Source organism: Pogona vitticeps, chromosome 4 (assembly GCF_051106095.1).
Source record: "Pogona vitticeps strain Pit_001003342236 chromosome 4, PviZW2.1, whole genome shotgun sequence".
Lineage (NCBI taxonomy): Eukaryota > Metazoa > Chordata > Lepidosauria > Squamata > Agamidae > Pogona > Pogona vitticeps.
Window position 1 is genome coordinate 175,441,338 of NC_135786.1, and position 20,899 is coordinate 175,462,236.

At 38.8% G+C, this 20,899-nt stretch overlaps 1 long non-coding RNA gene across 1 annotated transcript in view; it reads right to left on the bottom strand.

Annotated features, from left to right (window-relative positions):
* Nucleotides 1-7,538: 7,538 nt before the first annotated feature.
* The window catches only part of LOC144588536 (uncharacterized), a 29,720-nt gene continuing 16,359 nt past the window's right edge, over nucleotides 7,539-20,899 (bottom strand). Inside the window, exon 2 of the long non-coding RNA XR_013544142.1 lies at nucleotides 7,539-20,772. This is a non-coding gene — a long non-coding RNA (uncharacterized LOC144588536). The remainder of the gene's footprint in view (nucleotides 20,773-20,899) is intronic.

A 20,899-nucleotide genomic window follows, 5' to 3' on the forward strand; every position in this document is an offset into this window, starting at 1 on the left:
ATATGCTGCTGTTTTATGCAGTATATGGCCATCCTCATTTGGTCTGGGAATTTTTTTCCTAGCCACTTTAAATCTCTTTGCTCTCAATCATGCCTTCACTCTGAATCTCTGCACCATTGCTAGACTGATTACTCACCTTAGGGACACACACATGATACCAGCATTACAGTTCCAGAATATCTTCATATGGTTCCATCATGAGCTGATCAGCATTGGCAACTATTGCATGACTACCAATTCAATCATAACTACATTTCCTGAGAGTATGTTCACCCTACTTACTGAAGCAGCTTGTCAATGAACCTGACATTTGTATGACTGCACTTAGTTTCGTATCCATTAGACAATGTTCCTGAAAAACTGAATGTCGTTCACTGAAATTGCCAATATAAAAAAAGACCTTTTGCTGGAATTTGTAGCTCTCCATCTGTATTCCAAATCTGCATAATATCATACTGAGGTATGGTGTGATACTACATGTTATAGTACCTGAGTTGCTGGGTATTGTACTGTTTTCATTACCAGTGCTGCTTCCACTAGTTCCATGCTTCACTTACAATTTCATCAGCACTTCCAGTTTAAACAGTTCTGATCAGTAGTCATTTTGATACACATGTGGATATCTACAGTGACCTTTTATATCCTCTGTGCAGGCCCTTCTGCTGGTTCCTTCTGTTGCTGCAGAATTATTCTCCTTTGACGCCATGTATTCAGCCAATGCACTCTGATACTCCTGCTTCAGCAGAACTGTCACAGTTTGATCCGGTTATGATATGACCAACTACAATAAAGCAAAAGCAAAGTGTGCTGTTTATACCTCCCCATAGCCCTTAAAGCACTCTCGGGGGGGGGGTTGCAAGTTAATGATGCAGGCTACACATTGCCCCCCCCCCCCAGCAAGTTGGGTACAATAGCCATACTTCGGTCATTTTAGGCTTGATTTGGTCTAGAACCCACTTCCTCCAATGCCACATTTTTAATAGGACAATATTCTTTTCAGCTTTCTTGTCCAACCCTCACATCCATAATCAGAAATATTATAGTATGGATGATCTTGGCCTTGGTTTCCAGCAGCCCATCCTTATACACTAAGAATTGTTTCTAGTTCCTTCATTGCTGCCCTTCCAGGCCCAAGAAATCATACAGATTAATTATATGAAGTAGAAGTGCCTGTTTTATACATGATGTAGGTTACAAACATATATTCAAGACCTGATTCATGCAACATTTATGTCCACTGTGTGATTTTATAAGCTGGGATATACTCAGCATTGTAATAATATAATATGAAAATGCTTGCCACTTATAACAATACACAACTTAACATGTTAAAATGTATGAAACCAAATCAGGAGTATCTGAGTGTGCAATTCTCTTTTAATATAAAAAGTAGTCAGCTGTAATTTCTGTAAATGTGAGAGGTATAAAAAGACGTAATACTTTTATTTGCTTTATTTAAAATATTTAAAGGACCCAAGGTGGCTTACATCACTAAAATGCAACATTAAAGCTAAAAACTGTGAATTATACAAATATTAAATGAATTAATAACATATTAAGAGTGTTAGGTGAAGCATTTCTAAAACAGATTTAGACTCAACAAAGCAAACCATTTCGTTTCAAAACCTCTCCTAGACAGTTTCACTAAGGAAGACGCCATCGGAAAAGAAATGTCTTCCCCTACTTGCAGGCCAAGATAGCCTATTGGACAAAATCTTGTTGGGGGAAGCAAATCTGGTGGCACAGCGGTTATCACATGTCTTGATACATGGGAATATTTAACTGTAAGACCATCTTTGGTGGAGTAAACAAGAAAATAAGCTGTATTCCTCCCATCTGATGTAATTCTGTTTTTATAAAGACCCTCGGTGTCAGGTAGAACATCATTGATATGATACAACCTGCAACACTATTAGACCTTGGACAATGTTTGCTTTTTTCTTTGATTTACTTGCAGTACTTCCATGTTGCTGCCTAGTTAATACTGTATTGTTATATGGAGTGTCAAACACATGGTAGTTTAAAGCAAAATAATTAGTGGAAATATATATCTTGGCATTCTTCCTCCCACCCCACCCCCTATTGTTCTTTCCTTACTGAATTATGAATTTACATTTAAAACAGAGAGAGAGCTTCTTAGTCACTTGACTGATGGCAAGAATTGGATCCAGTTCCAAAGGCATTAAGTTCTGCAACAAGTTGAAATACAAGTTGAAAATATGTCCTTTTAAGGGGAAAGGTGGGGTAAAAATATTTTAATACATAAATAATATAAATAAGATATTTTATTATGATAATGATGATGATCATGATTTATTTTATTAAGGGATCTGCCCTGGGGCCTTTTAAGGAGAAAGGTGGGGTAAAATATTTTAAATAAATAATAAATAAAAATATTTTAAAAGCAAAGGGTATTGGCAGCACCCAAATATTTATTTATTTATTTATTTTATTTAAAATATTCATACCCCATCTTTCTCATCAAGAGGACCCAAATACAGCAACAACTAAATCCACAAAGTCATGACATTACAAATTCTGCAGCTGTAACCCTCAGCACACTTAACAGGTCGCAAATCCTTCTGAACCCAGTAGGACTTCTGAGCAATTTGATATTGGGTTCAAGGTGCTAAACTAAAACTGAAATAATCTATTGGGAAGATATAAGTATTGCAAAGCGAGTAGATTGGGCAGGCAATATGTCTGGATTTCAGCCCATATTGTATTAATTATTATTTTCTTTAACTTGATTCATTACCTAGGAATACTAAAGTGAAGTAGGAGTTTATGTGTATTCAGCTTGACATGCTTTTATGCACCCACGATTAGAAGCCCAGATAAGATCATCCGATTACAGAAGCATGCTATGCACGTTCAACCAAATGTGCTTACAAGCATGACCAGACTTTGTTCTGAATTCACAGCAGTCACAGTGACATCCTGCAGGAATCTAAGGACAGGACTTAAGGCATGTCACTACGTCTCCATCATGGTTACTGTCCTACCTGCTTTGAGATCGCAACTCCTGTGTACAGCAGTGCACCTCAGATTTTAAACCACAATTGGGGGATATGATCACTTTACACTACTGTATAGCTTTTATCCATTATAACTTTTATGGCTTCCAGATCCTAAAATAATCTTCAGAGCTATTAACCTAGGCATCTCCACCAAATAAGATGAGGCTAGGGAGAGGATCTTTGTACTAGTGGCATATTGTTGTGTTATATTTTTTTTCCAAATGGGCTTGCCTGGTGCCAGTCTTATACTTTGTTTTGTTTCCGCACTAGTTGAAGACCTGTTTGCTCTGTTATCCAATCTTACTTTATGACACAATGTGCATAAATGACATGCATCAGCTGGCACATGTGTCACGCAGAGCAAAATTGCTACACAAAAATCTTCAACAGTGCACATCTATTCATACCATAAGTATTCAAATTTGAACATAATTATTTCTCTCTAAATTTGAAGAAGCTTTGACGTGTTAAGGATAATATCAGAAAATTGAAGTGTGTGCCAAAGTAAAGTGGTCTCATACTAATCAGTGCTATAAGTGACAGCCATAGAATACCAGCTTTTAATCCATTAGTTTAAAAATCATGACTTCTTGCAAATTAAAACATAGTCTCAGAGACAAGCCAAAATGTCAACATTGTCAGTTGCTACAGCAGTACAGGGACATATTCTTGTTATTATGCATGGGCCAAGATCCTTTTGGTTGCAGTCTACCTGCACAATAGGGATGGCATCATAATCAGTGGGAGGTTGCCACTGATGAAATACTTCGTTTTTTAAGTGCAGGACACATGCAACTTTGTCTCATTGCATGCAAACTGCATAGAATCCAAAACTGGGAAAGGAAGTCTTTAATCACTAACAATCTGCTGCTGACAATTACATTGTTTCTCTTGTGCAGCAGAGCTGGGCAACTATGTTTGTTAGTTATATTTGTTTGTTATATTTGTTAGTTAATTTATTTCCATACCATACCACCTAGTGGCAAGCCACTACTCTGGGTGGTTTCTAGCAGTGAAAATAAACATAAAATGAACAACTACCTTAGTTTCTCACTGTATGACATATATATGCCAGTTCATGCATGTCATTTATGCACATACTATATTGTTGTCACCTACTAACTGTCTTAGTTTCCAGTTTAACTGGAGCTGAGTGTGTAAACATTCCTCTTTTGGTTCACAACTCCCAAATCCCTCAGAGAGCATGAGCCCTAGTGATCATGGCCCAAAATGTATTTTTGCAAGTTCTAGAGCTCCTTCCCTTGATTCTGTTGGAAATTATTTTAAATTTAGTTTCCTCAAAGATGGGCAACAGCATTATTCACTAGAATTAGAAGGAATTATCCTATATAAATGTATATATAATACTCAAAGATGGTTTTAAAAGAATTTGTCTTTTTCCCTTGCTTTTTAAAAAGACTTTGCATTCTGGCTCATTAGTTTATGAATCTGTTTGTCAGGGAGAATGTTTCTTTAAAGACTATTAGAATGCTTGGTATATGATCTCCTGCGTTGTTCAGTACCAGGTTGCCAGTAAAACTTAATTTAAATTAATGAGGGTATTAATTACCAACATTTGCCACTGAATCACTACTAACAGTCCTGATGCCATCCCTGGTAAACTGACAATGATTTTTGTTGATCAAAGGCTTCCCCCCACCCCATTCCTGAGACTCCCAGAGGCTTCCCCAGGGCAAAAGAGTGGGAACCCTGGGAGTCTCAGAAACTAGAATAAGGAGAATAGGGATCATTTAATTAATTTAAATTACATTTTACTAGTGGGAAATGATGCCATGTAAATTTACTCAAACAGAATTTTGGCATTATGTTCATGCTGTCCATTGTAGTAGTTTTCTTTTGAATCTCAGTTCTATTCCCTCCCTCTGTGTGCGTGTGCGTGCGTGCATGCGCGCACGTGTGCGTGCATGTATGTGTGTGCGCGAGCACGCATGCGTGCATTCTTCTATATGTAGCCAGCAGACATTTACAGGAAACTGCAGATCTGGCTTTTAAAAGTTCTCTTTCAGTCAACAAAGAATTCATTAACACCTCCATCCTCTGCACATCAAGGCAGATAAGCAATGTCTGTATAATTTTGCCTTGACCTTCAATGATAAGCATATTCAAGCCAATTACTACTTTCCCTCAAGCCAAATGTTAATTTCTGTGATTAAAATACTGCACACACTAATGTATCATTTTGCCACTACTGCTGATCATATATGCAATTGTTCCACAAGTAATTACTAGAGTGCTAATTAGAACATGGAACATAATATATTTTGCAGAGTGAAAACATTTCATTTTCTCCTCCCTCCACGTATTCATTTGCAGGATTTCTTCTTCTTCTAATGACTCCATTAATTATTAACAAAATCTGGGAATAACTGCATTTCCTTTGCCATAGTAAAGCAAAAGTTACAGCTCAAAACCTTTTGTGAAAGAAGAACAGTATTTTAGCAAACAGTTGAACAATTACAATAAGACAAACCCAGCATACTGAAGACTGGGTTTCTTCCTAATTCCTAATTCCTAGACGTGTGGAATGCCTCCAACCTGCTCTGTATGCAAATATTAGGCATAAAGAAAAGATTTGGATCAAGCTGAGCTGTGCCATTGAAGCCGCATACTGACCTGCTCCATCTGGAGTCCAGGACATAATTTGTTCTAGCTTCTGTTCTCTGTTCAAAACAACATACACACAAATGTGTGCTGCAACTCTCTGTGTTAAGAGACACAGCACCTCAGCATTTATTTTATGGAAACGGTAGACCTTAACATTGTAGCCACAATTCCAGGAGGAAGAAAATGGTGTTGGTGTGGGAAACAAAGCATTGGCTCTTTGGGGAACTTCTTTGCTCATTATTTCCTATTCAACACAACCACAATGGAATATATATTCTGACCTGCACTCCTATTGAGCATGATGGGGTTTACTTCTGACTAGACAGATAGAAAGGATCATGCTGTGATACTCTCACCTCCAGCAGGTAGACTGACGGTGGGTTGTTTATCAGGAGCCATTGGAGAGTTGCCTGCCTATCTACACCAAATAAAAGAGAAGTGGCCCTTTTAAATGTGGGGCCACCAGCTTTCCAAATGGGAATTTTGACCACATGTCTGTAGCCCTTGTTCCTTTTTTTAATTTTCTCTGGGCAGGGGTCAGGTGTACATTTTCTATAACATTTACAACCACTGGGGAAAGATGGCTCTTCAGCCCAGGTCTTGTTCACTGACTGGGAGTTTCTAAACACAACACTTAGTGAATCTTAGTAATAATAATAACAATTAAAAAAAACTTTATTGCCTTTCAAAAATGGAGAGTAGCCAGCACACAGTATATGTGCAAAGTAGGCCTCTCTCCATCACCAGTTACTCTTGTATAGTTCTAAGTCGAAAATTCCAAAGTAAACAATTGAGCATATGCAATAATACATATGATCAAAATAACTGATGAAAAGCAATACTACAAGAACAGTACATGGACTCTGATAGGCTGTTTAGACCAGTGGTTCTTAACCTTTGTTACTCGGATGTTTTTGAACCGCAACTCCCAGAAACCCCAGCCAGTACAGTTGGTGGTGAAGGCTTCTGGGAGTTGCAGTCCAAAACTCCTGAGTAACCCAAGGTTAAGAACCAGTGGTTTAGACTATGTGATCGGGAAATGCTTTGTTATAGTGCATCTGCTTGAACTGACCTAGTGAACAGAAACTACTATATCTCTCTCATGCCCAGTTATGTACACTTGCTTATTGCTTCCTCTTCTTTTCTTTCCCCTCACAACTGTGGTATGTAGGCTCTGTTCCTATAAGGGTCATGTTGCATGCCTTCCTTCCTTCCTTCCTTCCTTCCTTCCTTCCTTCCTTCCTTCCTTCCTTCCTTCCTTCTTTCTGAGATCTGCAATGGCTTATAGTACTGTGTGAAATTTCTTGATGACTATGGGGACAATAATGCTATGGGGAAGTGTGTTTCTTCCAGAGGCGAAATGTTTCGATTGCCAGGTCTCTGTACTTAGCTTCTCCAATTCTTTATTTTTAGCTCTGGCATCCCCTTTAATTGCAATGTCAATGATCCAGACATTTCTCCATTCTGTTACTACTATGTCTGGTAGTATGTCCAATGTGTCTATCGGTTTAGATCCAAAAATCCCACAAGATCTTGACTTCCTCATTTTCTGACACCTTCTCTACCTGATGCTCCCATGGGTTTTTGGAGACTGGCAAGTTATATTTTTTGCATGATGACCGGTGCACTAATTTTGCCACTCTGTCATGTCTAACTTTGTGATCAGTTTGTCAACATTTTCTGTTGTCACTAATTCCTTGAATTTTAGCTTTCATCACATTGGTTTGGAGTGCTTGTTCTTGTGTAGCAAAAATTAAACCTACAGTTTCTTTCTTAAGGGTCCCCAGTTTTAGCCATGCCCATGTTGAATTATGGTTATACTTTCCATCAGTATCTCTCAGGTGTTGCCCATGTAGCAGTTTATTTTTTCAGCTATTTAATTTATTTTGAAATTGTTATTTCTTATACTGGCCCTTTGTTTTTTTTTCTATAACTATAACAATGAAAGGGCTGCACAATCAAAGGGCTGCGATCCTGCAGCCCTTTCATCTCTGCTTTACTTTGGGTAAAGCAGCCATGAAAGAGCTGCAGCCCTTTTATCAGTGATTTCCCCCTCCACTTCCGCAGCTTTTTGACCCTGCTTTTGCAGAGCTTAGGAAGTGGAGGGGGGAAGCAGTGATCAAATTTTCTTATTTAGGGTTGGAAAGGTGGGGGTCATCATATAGATTGGGTTGTCTTATACACAGAAAAATGTGGTATGTATGCTGTTCCTAATATTGCCGTTTCGATAGCCAGGTCTCTGTACTTAGTTAATTTTTCCAATTCTTTATTGTCAACTCTGGCATCCCCAGGAATTGTAATGCCAATGATCCAGACATTTCTTCATTCTGTTAGTACTATGTCTGGTGTATTATGTTCAAGGTGTCTATAAGTATGGATCTGGAAATAATAATAATAGTTGTTGTTACATGTTGAAAAGTCAATTTTGACTTAGTGGCCTTTTCCATGTTCTCTTAGGCATATACATCACTTGAGAAGTGATACCATTGCTATTTCTGGGAATGCGCTGAGATTGGCTCTTTTGTGTGTGTGTGTGTGTGTGTGTGTGTGTGTGTGACTGAAATCTAGACCCCTAAAGGCTGTAATGCACTGGACTATCCCACCAGCTACAGCCTTATAGATGTCTTTTTTTTACATTCCTACACAGAAAATGAGGCAACAACTTTCCTTTCCAAATCTTACTTTAAAGGTTTATGCCAGTATAGAGAGTTATGGCATAAAGTGGATTTCCTCACTCATATGTGGCATCTCCATATTTGCATTACTTTATGACTCTCGAAGAGCCTTCTCTATGAAGAGGGGAAGGTATGAGTCATGTCCATGACAGACACTGCCCCGGCTTAATTTTTCGATTGTACAAGTGAAGTTTTGGGCAAAATAGCATAACATCTTTGGTTTGGCTTTTTTCATCTTTGATATAAAAAGTTGTTAATGTTTTGCCAGTGAGACTGATAATTATCAATATTTTTGACAACCCCAATGAATATTTTCTACACTTCTAATTTTATAAATACCCTTTATCAAGGTCAGTATCAACTCTAAAAGTATGTGTGCACTCATTCATCTGGGTGCTTGTATTTGTCTGTGCACTTGTGTGTTATTGAGAATACAATAAATATAGAACAGAATAATGCTGTGATTGAGAAGGTTGATTAGTTACAAGGGCTAAAAATGTATCGAGTTGTTTTCTATTTGTTAAGAAAGGGTACTTCTGTGTCTGTATCATATGAATAAAACATCAGCTGTGCCATTAAAATGCATTGCTAACTATGCTTTCTTAGAATTGTCATCTATTCATGAATGCATGAAACTGAAAAGCTATTAATATTAATCACAAAAAGTGTGGCATCTTTACATTTCTATAAATGGATCAAACAGGTAATCTATTTCTCTAAAAAAACTTGAAGAGAAAGAGACCTCTCTAACTTTCCCTTTTAAGACAGTATGTTTACTTATATGACTATAGATAGTCCTAAGGATTTACTATTAATTTTAAGAGATATGGAACACTACAGGTAAGTGAGAAAATTTAAGAAATGAGTGATGGGGATGACTAATTGTACTAAATGGAAGCTGCAATAATAGAAAAGTAACTGATCTGTGGGGTTAATTCCCTTGTATTGCTACCAGCACTGAAGTACTCCTCAAGCTGCGGCTTCAAAGGAAAAATAAAGTTTATCTCCATATGTGTGCCAAATTTCAGGCTGAAATGTCTTCGTGATGGCATTTAGCACATTTCACTTCAGTGATGTTAATTCCCTAAAAAGTATGCTTAAAACTGCAAAGTTCATTGAAAGTCAAATCGACGATATTTGACATACACATGTGAAGGTAAAGGTTCCCCTTGACAGTTTTAGTCCAGTCGTGTCCGACTCTTGGGGGCGGTGCTCATCCCATTTTTCAAGCCGTAGAGCCAGCACTTGTCCGAAGACAGTTTCCGTTGTCACGTGGCCAGCATGACTAGGGAATGCCGTTTTACCTTCCCACTGAGGTGGTACTTATTTATCTACTCGCATTTGCATGCTTTCGAACTGCTAGGTTGGCGAGGAGCTGGGACAAAGTGACAGGAGCTCACTCCGTCGCGTGGCTTCGATCTTACGACTGCTGGTCTTCTGACCCTGCAACACAGGCTTCTGTGGTTTAGCCCACAGCGCCACCACGTCTGACTACATGTAGGCTGAAATGCTGTTGCTCAGCAGAGTAAGTCACAGCAGAGTAGAGCCATTGCATTTCTGTGCCTCACATATTCTATAGGGTTTTTGAGCAATAATTGTAGAATATGTTTGTGTATAATATTGCTTCAGCTGATGTGCATTTGATAAGTACAATCCACTCTGCTTAGTATGCCTAACAACACAAACAGTTGGAGTTTCTTAGAAGAACAAGGCAAACAATGCTATTTAAAACCTAGCAATTTGAACCATTGTGAGTGACTAAACTGATGGCAGTCTCCAAGCACAACTTAAGGATTGCTGCTGGCAAGAAAGAAAGTGTTTTTGTTTGTTTCCTGGGCCAGAAACAGAAAAATACTGCCAGTTCCAGTCAATTGTAGTTTGTGAGTTATCTGTCGTTACTGTGTGCATGTGTATGTGCATGCATACATCTTACTCTAAAGATTTGATTACTCAGACCACCATCTGCCCCAATGGTCAAAGGACTGGCAGGAGCCTCCATTGCTTACATCAATGCACTGTCCCATTTACACAGAACAATTCAACAAGAGAATTTTATTGAACACACAAGAATTAAAGTACGCACAAAAATGCAAATCTAATGGGGACATATAAACTCAAAGGAAGCAATCTCACATGGCAGGGAAGGTTATGAAATTCTGCAGTGCCTGAACAAACTGTTAGGAAGGGTAAGAAGAACAAGGATTACAAGAATAAGGAGAGGAAAGTATGAAATCCTCTTTCCCTAAACCTGACACACACATACATATATACACACAGGAATGGGGGCAAAAAAAGAGAGATAGTGAAGTCAACCCAATGAGGCATGGGAGACAGCAGGAGGCAGTCAACAGCAGCAGGGTTCAGACACAGATGAAAACAGCAAGCAGATCCACCCCAGAAAGAATAATAGGGCAATTATGAGATTCCTTGGGTGATTTGCTACAGTGACTCAGTCTCCTTGAAAGTCATGTGTCCACCTATCTGTTACTAGGCATGCTCTCAGAGCACATGTTTTAATCTGTTGTGTCCTGATCATAACATTACATGCCTGGCTAGTTCTATTTGATGGTCAAGAGACAATGGAAATATAATGGACCATTTGACTTTACAGGAAGAAGAAGAAAATGGGTAGACTGTTTAAGAAAACCCAATTCTTAAAAAAAAACACCTCTGGTTTATGAATGTGTTGAACGTCAGGGGGATAAAAATTGTTACTGTGGAACCACAACTTGACTGTTGACAATGAAGACATTGAAATTGTTACACACTTTTGTATTCCTTGGTTCAATCATCAACCCAAATGAAGACTGCAGCCAAGAAATCAGAAGAAGACTGAGAATTGGAAGGGCAGCTATGCAAGAACTAGAAATGATCATCAAGGGTAAGGATGTGCCACTGGAGGACAAGGCCAAGATCATCCATACCATTGTATTTCCAATTACTATGGATAGTTTAAGAAGCTGTCAGGAAAAACAAATTGATTCATTTGAAATGTGGTGCTGAAGGAGAGCTTTCCAGACTGCCAAAAAGACAAATGAGAGAGGGATAGATCAAATCAAGACTGAATGGTCTCTGGAGGTAAAAAGACAAAACGGAGGATGTCATGCTTTAGACACATCATGAGAAGGCAAGATTCACTGAGAAAAACAACGATGCGGGGGGGGGGGGCGGATGAAGGCAGCAGGAAGAAGGGAAGACCAAATAAGAGATGGATTGACTTAATAAAGAAAGCCACAGTTTACAAGAGCTGAGCAGGGCTGTGGAGGACAGGGCATTTTGGAGATCATTCATTCATAGGGTCGCCATAGGTCAGAGGTGATTTGATGGGACGTAACAGCAACAAGGAAGCACACTGTCTTTGGACAAAAGTGTGTTCAGACAAACAACCGAATCGGAGGTATTTGTACATTCCTGAGTGGAGCACGGATCAGAGAAAAGAGTCCAGAGGCATTAACAGGATGAAGTGGCACCTCCATGAGACCCTTAACATTTTCCACTTAGAAGTGGGGAAAGAGGAGAAAAATAAGGAAGACCCTGAGTTGGTGGCAACAAGAAAGGCCAACATGCCTTTTTTCTGACAGATTAACTTTTTTTTAGCCTTTTCTAATTTTAGATCCATGGACAGAGAGGATGAAAAGTCTAGAATAGCAGGCTCCCGGTATTTTTCTTTTAATATAGAATCAAAGGTGAACATTGCCTTTTAAAAGTCTCTCAGTCACTACCTTCCCAGTGGCTGCTATTGGAAGGCTTTCTCCTGGGGGGCTTGAAAAAAGGAGCTTCTAATAAATAAAAGTAAAAATGAACTATAGTTCCTAGTTCTGCCTGCAGAGTGCCACTGGTGCCATTCTGCCCTGTCTGCAGCATTCAGTGCATGATCTGGCCTTTCCTTTTGTCCTTCTCCCTTTGCAAGAGTGAGGTCTTCCTGAAGAAGCAGTAACTCAGAAATACTGCCACGGACCCAGACAAGGATCGGGTAAGAGTGTCACCAGAAGAGGACAGGGAGGGTTGGCCACAATCTCAGTGCCCTTTATGTGGGCACAGATATACAGTAGTTGGAGGAGACTGTGCAACTCTCTAATATTGAGCACATTATAGGTAGCTTTACATTGGGCATACATTTCATAAATTTGCTTCTGAACAGAGAGCCAGTATTTTCAGGTTTGATGAGTGTTTTTGTTTGTGAGATGGAGAGCAAGTTGGGAACAGTGAAAACAGTTTTCCATCTTTCTGTCTTTGGAATTAAATGACTAGTTCAACTCGCAAAGGCAGTTCAGGAAAACAGCTAGTGTGTACTCTTGGATACTTTACAAGCATGTGGCATAATTTGGTATATGTAGATACCTTCCAGAAAAGGGGATATAAGTCAGCTACTGAGTTGGCTTTGTTCAGCAGCCTCCAGGCCATTTTTACAAGGTAGGTGCTTTGAAGTTGCTAATTTTTGATAATGCAAATTGAGGCTTACTGGCTTTTTAATCAACCTATTTTTAAGCTAACCTATATGAAATATCTCTACTTAGGATAGGAAGCCATTGATCATACTTAGATCTTTAGGAGCAATTTATAACCTCTGCTTTAGATTAAGTAGTAGCTTTCAGAGTTAAATATTAGCGTCGATTAGTGTGCCCCATTCATCTATTAGTTTTTGAATCTGTTCTCAATAAACCCAAGTAAATGCTGTATTCTCCATTCTTGTGACCTTTAAAAATATTTCCCTTGCCAGAACATCAAAGAGCAATATAAATTAGAAATGCTTGCATGCTAATGACTAATGCTTGAAGTATTAGTCATTCTGCTATGCCAAGGAAAAGAAAAAAAGAAAGAGGAAGGAGAAGGAAAAGAGACTGAATATAGTAACACAATCTTCAATATTTTAAAAACAGAATAACTATTACATGTATAATATCCATTCTGCATATTAATATCACACCAATCTGAATAATTTAGTATATGCAGATAACACCATCTTACTGGCAGAAAACAGCAATGGCTTGAAACAACTTCTGATGAAAATGAAAGAAGAAAATGTCAAAGCAGGACAGCAGTTGAACATGAAATAGACAAAAAGCATGGTTTAAAAAGAACTATAGAACTTCAGTGTTAACAATGAAGAAACTGGAATTGTTTAAGATTTTGTATATTGTGGTTCAATCATCAATCCAAATGGAGACTGCTGCCAAGACCATAGAGATTGAGACTCAGATGGGCAGCTAGAAAAGATTCTCAAGGGCAAGGACATGTCACTGGAGATGAAAGCCAAAATCATCCACACCACTGTAATCCCAGTTACTTTAGATGAAAGCTGACTAATGAAGAAAGCCGAGTTCAAAACATGGTGCTGGAGGAGAGTTTTCTGAAACCAGGGACAGCTGGAAAAACAAACAAGTAGATCCTAGATGATTTCAAATTTGAACTCTTTGTCTCTAGAAGCAAAAATGATGACTCTGAGACTGTCACACTTTTGGGACATCGTAAAGAGACATGACTTGCTGGAAAAGACAATGATACTGGGGAAATTTGAAAGAACTCTTCTTGTACCAAGAAGAGAGAAAGACTAATATGAGATGGACTCAAAAAAGGAGGCTATGGACTTGAGTTTGCAACAGCTGAGCAGGGCTCTTGAGGACAGGACATTTTGGAGGTCACTCATTTGTAGGTTGGATACAACTTGATGAGTCATGAGTAGAGATGGGCACAAAAAAAGTTATCACCAAATTGATTCAAAAATTTTCGAATTCATCTGTTTTTATTAGCACAAATTAATGTCTCTGATGAATATGAATCAATGAATTGATTTTATAGCCCAATGAATTTAGTGATTTTTGATTCATTGATTCATTGGGCTATAAAATGGTCCCCCAAGCACCTAGAGACACCAAAATTGCAGAGAATCTTCCCCCAATTCTCCTCTACAGTTGCACCAAGTTAGGGAAAGATTTACCAAGCCAGCTACTAAAGGCCACTTTCCTGGGGGACCCAGTTTGTGGTTGTATAACTCAGATATCTGAAACCAAAGCTTCACCAAACTTGCCGATCTTGTAGATGAGCATCAGAGAAAGCTTCTCTGCAATTTTGGTGTTTCTAGGTGCATGGGGGGCATTTAATAGAGTTTTACATGAAAAAAATGAATCAATTAATTGATACATTGATTCATCAGGAAAAACTGTAACTTTGTTATTCATGATTCATCAGCCTTGATGAATCACAAATCAAAACAAATCATCATTTTTTTCTGATTCATGCCCATCTCTAGTCATAGGAGAACAGAATCCATGAAAAAGGAACACATAGATTTAAAAAATGAAATAATAAATAAACTCTGACACACTTATGTTTATTTTTTTAATTTCCTGTTTCATTCTCAACAATTCTAAAAACAATCTAATGGGTCCCTTATGCTAATTCTCCCAGTTTGTTTCTGCTCTCATTTCTTTCTCCCAGATTAACAGCCTACTGCTCGATCCTTCTTTCACAACATTGAAATGTTTTCCTGGATGGCCCTCAGAATTCTTCCTTCCAGACTAAGTGCAATTTGATGTTACTTCTATCTCCCAAGCTCTCCCAGGATATTCTGAGTCAGACAAGGCAAGGAGCCAAAGGAGATAGGAACAAACTCTCATGAAAGCCATTTCCAAACCATTTTGGATAATATGTGGCCTCAGATATTTTTGGATTGTAAATCCCATCTCATTCAGCCAATTTAGTCAATGGGGAGGGATGATGATGGAAATTGGCCATCCATAACTATTTGAAACTTAAACATTGGCTACCATGTCCTGAGGCTGATGAGCTGTTCTCAGTACCATTAATAGAGCAAGTCTTAGCCACCAACAACTAAATTAACTTGTGGGTTGGAATGGTTAGTGCAGTACAGTTCCCTCTCTGGAAAGAAATCACACCCACACTGTTTAAGAAATAAAAGAAAGCTTGTGTTTGTTGGAGAAGCACATTGAAATGGGAAAGAGGATTCCTTAAGTAAGGTAGAGTTACATGGAACCTTAGCTCGTCCCTCACCTTTAAACAATAAAGGCAAGGTATCTCCTGTATCCTCTCTGGGATGGGGTAGAAGGAAGGAAGTGACATCAGCAATTCAAAAGAATATCAGTCAAGGGTGAAGAAAGATTGACAAAGGTCAGAGCGAGTAAAAGACAGCTTACAAAACTCAAGGAAGTCCTTATCTCTCCCATCCCTATCCCCTGTCATGCAAAGACATGCTACTACTTTGGTGTGAACTAAGTTGAATTTAGCCACCCCCAAAAAAGCATCATCAGGTTAATCACAGTTCTAATTTCTGTTTCCACTTCAGAACTTTTGCATTACCTGTATAGCTTGTGATTTTCTTGCTGGCATCGTTGAAAGGTGAGCAATCACAGTCCCTAACAATAAAAAAGACAGGGAGAGTGAATGGGACATAGTGGAACAGTGCTGGTTGGAGCCCTTGGTAGGAGGATTCTCTCATATATGTCCCAGCAGTAGTCCAAGGAAAGAACTTCTCTTCTTAGACATGGATCCTATGCTCAATTGAAGCAGATAGCCTAAGCATAGGGTCCATGTTTTTTTTTTCTTGTTAATAGCCTTAGGTAGCTGTGTAGTGTGAAGAGGAGACCAAAGTCACTCTGTCTTCCACCTCCCCCATATAGGAATCCTTCAGTCTTGAGAGACTATGGTAATGTGCTCTGAATAGAGGTCTTGAAACAGCATCTAGTGTGGCTGAGAAGGCCATTTCAAGAATGGCAACCTCTTCCACACTGAAGGCAAATCCAATATGTCCCCTGTCCAGCTCCCTGATTTTGCTGGTTTCGGGACTGCCTGTGGGTTCCCTGGGGATTTCCCCACAACTGCCTCTTTGCCTCGGCCTGCTGGGCAAGTGTCTCCTCCAAATGGGAGAGGCTGTGAGGTACCACCTGCTTCCCATGAAATGGTGTAAAAAACGTCCCTGGTAGATAAGGAACCAGCCTTTCTTGCTCCTTACATGGATTTTCTATTTTTAGAATTTATTCTACCCTCAACGGGACAAAGTATTTTAAATATATTTCTACTATATTCTTTGTCCCTTTCATACATCTGGTACATCAGGTTCTCATCTTTAAAGGCTTGGGCCACAAGTCTTTGAAGCATCACAGGACTCTCTTGTTTTTACCACATAAATAAAAAGCTTTTGTTCTCATGCAAACATCCATGTTGGTGCAGCAGGGACCAATTTGGAGTTTACTTAAAGTGGGTAGACAAAACAGTGTAAAGTACCTTTAGTGAAGTTGATGGTAATCAAAACAATCCATTATTGCTTCAAGAAACAGCAAGGTTCAGATAAAAGCATTCTGTGTGATGAAAAGTGAAAAGTAAATGGAAAAGGTAAAAGATACTTTTTCGATAATGGCTCTTAGAAACTAAAGGTATATACTGTAGTCTCCCTATTGCCCAAAGGATAGGAAAATGTTTAACCTCCTGATATTGTCAGAATAGCATTGTGGGATTCAATTCTTCAAAATCCTCCAGTTGTGGGATATTGTGCTTCTGTATCTGCAATTCGAAATGCCACAGGTTGTTTTAAAGAACTGAATTTCCAGGCTTTGAAAAAAGGATGTTTAAGTATATATAAAACTACACACAAATTCCAACAGCAACTTTCCTCACAGAATTACCCAGTGTGAGGGTTCGTATTTTGCCTCCCCGATATCCAACCAAGACTCTGGAGACAGGCCTGTTGTAAAATCATAACTCGTCTTTATTGGAATATGTAACAATAAATCTTTTTGCGCAACCTCATCTTCTATAATTTCTCTCTTCACCAATGGGTCCAGCGAGGGCATTCAAACGTCTTTAACAAAGGGGTTGTTACTCAACTCGTCCCAAGGTCTCTCTCTCTCTCTCTCTTCCCTGGATATGGCTTCTTTCTCCCCTCTGAGACATCTGCGCCACTCCCGGACCTCAGACTCTCTCCAATAGGAGGGACGTTACGGCAGGCCCCTTCTTCTCTGGTAGTCTGCCTCCTCCCGAGGGACCGCATCATTTCCCATTTACCGGTCTATGGGTCCTCTACCCATATCATCTCCCAGCCCCCCCCCCCCCCGTATCTGGTCAACATGTCCTTTTATATGTAACATTTCTGCCTCCATGGCGTGCCTGCTCCTTTCCTCTCTTCCCGCCGATTCACTTCCTGTTTGTGTGGCCACTGTCATTTTCAAAATTTCCCACTCCAACTCCCGGGTGTCAATTGCCTGCTGTTTGGTTTTGATGGGCAGTATAGGCGGGTTTGTCTGCGCCTCCTGCTCTCTTTTGAGGAAGGACGACACTCTGGCGAGAGTCTTTACACTCTTGCCCCGAGTCTCACACCCAGTGCTAGAGGATCCCATTGCAAATACATACGTCAAACAACCAAACAGACAGTTGTACACATGGATATTATTTGATGGTCAATACAGAAACCACAGACTATATAATTGGAAGCAGGAGATAGAGAACTGTATTCTCTCAGCCAAAACGAGACCAGTAACCAATTGTGGTATTGATAACAAACTGTTAATCTACAACTTTCTTGATGAATTTAAAGTCCATATAATGAACAAATTTTCATTACTAAACGCAATTAACCATGAACCAGAAGAACTGTGGATTGAAGCCAAAGTTGTTATTAGGGAAGAATGCAAAAAATCAATTCCTACAGTAAATAGAAAAGAAAAACCTAGATGGATGATGGGAGAAACACTCAAAAGTATAAAGAACAGATGAGAAGCAGAAGTAAAAGAATGGTTTCCTATAAGCAAAGGTGCCAGACAAGAGTGCATTTTATCCCCCTTATCTATTCTGTCTGTATGCAGAACATATGATATGGAAAGCCAGACTTGATTCTGATGAAGGAGGAGTGAAGAAGAAACATCAATAGTTTAAGACATACAGATGACACCATCTTACAGGCAGAAAGCAGCACTGTCCTCCAATGACAAAAGCAAAAGAAGACAGTGCCAAAGCAGGATTGCATTTGAACATTAAAAAGATAAAAACCATGACTGTAGAAGAACGACATTAATTTAATGTTGGCAGTGAAGATATTGAGATAGTTAGATATTATGTATACCTTGGTTAAATCATCAATCCAAATGGAGACTGCAGCAAAGAAATCAGAAATCATTACTTTCTTTAAAGTAAACCTTTAAAAAACTTTAAAAAAAAACCTGCCTTTTTAGCTTGTATCTGTGACCTTTCTCTCTAAATATCTCCCACCTCCACTTACTAATGTATACAATGCTTCATTTTGAGATTCTCCTACTTGCTAGCCCACTTCTTGTAATAGGCAGAGATCCTCTGCATATATGTGAGAATGACTTCCCTCTTATGCATCTTGCTCTCTCGCTCTCGCTCTCTCTCGCTCTCTCTCTGTTTGAATACCCACTTCACCCTGTATCTGCTCATTATTTGTTGCTGTGCATTCCACTTCACTAATCATCAAGGACACTAACTACCACTGTCCATAATTTGCATAATTAGTCCACCTATTCATTAAAAATATACAGGACACCAGTCCAATGACATGAGAAAGATGGAGATCTGGAAAAAGAGATGCACTGTTAACAGGAACATACCAAAGATTAATCAGGCAGAGTCTTCAACATGCTATAAACATGGCTGCCTTGGTAGTCTAATACAATGGTTCTCAAATTGGGTTCCCTGGATGTTCTTGGACTACAACTTCCAGAAATTCTGGTCAGCAAAGAAAGTGATGAAGGCTTCTAGCAATTTCAGTCCAAAAACATCTAGTAACCACTGAGACCGCCATCTCAAACAGATGTTTGAAAACCATGAGTCTAGGTACAGCTGCAAGTCAGGATAACTTGGGTTCAGCTGTCAATGTTGGCAATTAAGTGAAGAGGCATTAGGGATCTCTAAATCCCAGATGGAGGAGAATTTTTTCCCCTTTTCAGTTGCCCATTGTGTAAGAATGATGAAACCTCTACCGTCTTACTAACCAAATAACCTTTCAGGCTTATTTCACCATCTCTAAAATGGAAATTGATAATTACCTTCTGTTGAAGATTAGTTTGGAGATGAAAAAGGAAAAGGATCTCCAGAGGTGTAAGTGATAGATCCAGTTTCTCAGGATATTTTTTTCTGTGCCTCATGTTTCACCACAGAGGTGGAGTTTACTTATGTTTGTGCTATGTTTTTATTTAGAGGTTTATATGAAAATGAGAAAAAGAATGCAGTTCCACCTAGCATTTTCTATTTAATCACTTTTGTTATTCTTTCTTATATTGTTAGACAGCATGAATACTATATCCCAAGCTTTCCTTCACATAGAAATTAAACTGGAACTACTTTTTACCATAATAAAGAAATGGCAAATTCTATTACCTATAAAAATTCTGGTTTTCTGCCTTGTGTGTGCAGTTATTGGCTGCAAGATGATAGATGAAGCCATATTTGAAATTGAGAGATCATAAAGATTAAAGAGTATGATGACTTTGATCAAATTTCTAAGATTTTCTTTTGATAGATCCTTTAATTCTTATAAGTGACACTGCATAAACTTCAACATATTAGACTGAAATGTAATTTAGTTTTATATATTCCTACATCCATGGAGAAAAATGTTGAATTTTATGATTTGGTTAACCAACATCTCACTGAACACTAGTTACAGGGGTACATAAAACTCAATATGCTTTTTCACAAGGGAAGATAAAATTAGGGAAACATGGCTCCAGTTTTACTTGATGTGGTAGCCCATTAAACATGAGACACAAGCTTTTTAAGGGATAAAGAGGTGGTATGCTAATGAATACAATGCAGACAGTTTTAAAAATGTGTATCAATTATTGCTAACAGCATCTGTTTAATAATAAAATAAAATATAATAAAAATTCTGCTACTATGTCGAAGTAATATACAGTACTTGATTCTATTGAAATTACACTCAGTGTTTCTGCTACTGATAAAGGTGATGTCAAACTGACTGTAGGTCATTTGTCCCACATGGCTCCAGGAATACAGCCACTCTCCATTATGAATTTTGAATGTACAAATCAAGGTATATGAGACACGAGATTCTTGAAACATACATCAAAAGGCACCACTTGTTCGATTCAAATAGGGAGAAATAAACTATTCCACATGATGGCATTATTGCTTTCCTGTTAGCCCACCAGTCCATACTGGTATATCTTCTAAAAGGGTAGCTATGTTGGTCTGTCACAGCAAAACCAAGGGTCTATAGGATCTCCCATGCTAACAAATTCATTGTAGCACACGGATAGGGTCTGAAGCATCAGAGATTGTTGTTTGTTGTTTAGTCATTGTGTCCGACCAGAGCATGCCAGGCCCTCCTGCCTTCCACTGTCTCCTGGAGTTGGGTCAAATTCATGTTGGTAGCTTTGATGACACTGTCCAACCATCTCGCCCTCTGTTGTCCCCTTCTCCTCTTCACACTTTCCCAACATCAGGGTCTTTGCCTTCCAACCCTGGAATAAAGACAAGAGACAGATAATATGGGTTAAAACACTGGCCACACTTTATTGATTGAAAATTTAAATTAGCCATCCTTTGGCAAAGGGGAGGCCTGCTGTAGTGAGGAAATTACTCAATCCC